Source organism: Somniosus microcephalus, chromosome 1, assembly GCF_052327205.1.
Source record: "Somniosus microcephalus isolate GS21.2 chromosome 1, FLI_Smic_1.0, whole genome shotgun sequence".
Lineage (NCBI taxonomy): Eukaryota > Metazoa > Chordata > Chondrichthyes > Squaliformes > Somniosidae > Somniosus > Somniosus microcephalus.
The window spans coordinates 11,860,312-11,862,066 of NC_140987.1; positions in this window are offsets into that span (position 1 = coordinate 11,860,312).

A 1,755-nucleotide genomic window follows, 5' to 3' on the forward strand; every position below is an offset into this window, starting at 1 on the left:
ACAAGGCGAATGTATATTTATAAACTCAGGGATATACTTGTTTATACACTGTATGAATGGAACCGCGTTTATGTGTTCAACCATAAATGTATTTTGATGCTTTGGCAACATAAGATGTACCTTATCATGCCAATAAAGCGATTTGTATTGTACTGGGAGAGAGGGTCAGATATGCACTTCCTCACAGCCTGTGGAAAATATCAGGGCATCAGAGAGAATTTCTATCAAAAATTCTCACAAATATGCCCTGAATTCAGAAATCTGACTGACAACCAAAAACTCCCATTCCTACTGGGGGAGGAGAGAAGCTGTGTAACACTGGCGGCACACTATGTTACAGCTTGCCATGAACAGAGGGACAACCAGTAAACTAAGACAAGAGTATATATAAACAAGGCGAAAATATATTTATAAACTCAGGGATATACCTGTTTATACACTGTATGAATGGAACCGCGTTTATGTGTTCAACCATAAATGTATTTTGATGCTTTGGCAACATAAGATGTACCTTATCATGCCAATAAAGCGATTTGTATTGTATTATTATTGTATTGTACTGGGAGAGAGGGTCAGATACTGGGAGAGAGGGTCAGATACTGGGAGAGAGGATCAGATACTGGGAGAGAGAGTCAGATACTGGGAGAGAGGGTCAGATACTGGGAGAGAGAGTCAGATACTGGGAGAGAGGGTCAGATACTGGGAGAGAGGGTCAGATACTGGGAGAGAGGGTGACATACTGGGAGAGAGGGTCAGATACTGGGAGAGAGAGTCAGATACTGGGAGAGAGAGTCAGATACTGGGAGAGAGGGTCAGATATTGGGAGAGAGGGTCAGATACTGGGAGAGAGGGTCAGATACAGGGAGAGTGGGTCAGATACTGGGAGAGAGGGTCAGATACTGGGAGAGAGGGTCAGACACTGGGAGAGAGTGTCAGATACTGGGAGAGAGGGTCAGATACTGGGAGAGAGGGTCAGATACTGGGAGAGAGAGTCAGATACAGGGAGAGAGGGTCGTATATTGGGATAGAGGGTCAGATACTGGGAGAGAGGGTCAGATACTGGGAGAGAGAGTCAGATACTGGGAGAGAGGGTCAGATACTGGGAGAGAGGGTGAGATATTGGGAGAGAGGGTCAGATACTGAGAGAGAGGGTCAGATATTGTGAGAGAGGGTCAGATACTGGGAGAGAGGTTCAGATACTGGGAGACAGGGTCAGATACTGGGAGAGAGGGACAGATACTGGGAGAGAGGGTGAGATATTGGGAGAGAGGGTCAGATACTGAGAGAGAGGGTCAGATATTGTGAGAGAGGGTCAGATACTGGGAGAGAGGTTCAGATACTGGGAGACAGGGTCAGATACTGGGAGAGAGGGACAGATACTGGGAGAGAGGGTCAGATACTGGGAGAGAGTGTCAGATACTGTGAGAGAGGGTCAGATACAGAGAAGCTGTGGGGTCAGACACTGGGTAAGATGTCCCTTATCATGCCAATAAAGCGATTTGTATTGTATTGTACTGGGAGAGGGTCAGATACTGGGAGAGAGATCAGACACTGGGAGAGAGGGTCAGATACTGGGAGAAAGGGTCAGATACTGGAGAGAGATCAGATACTGGGAGAGAGGGTCAGATACTGGGAGAGAGTCAGATATTGGGAGAGAGGGTCAGATAATGGGAGAGAGGGTCAGAAACTGGGAGAGAGGGTGACATACTGGGAGAGAGGGTCAGATATTGGGAGAGAGATCAGATACTGGGAGAG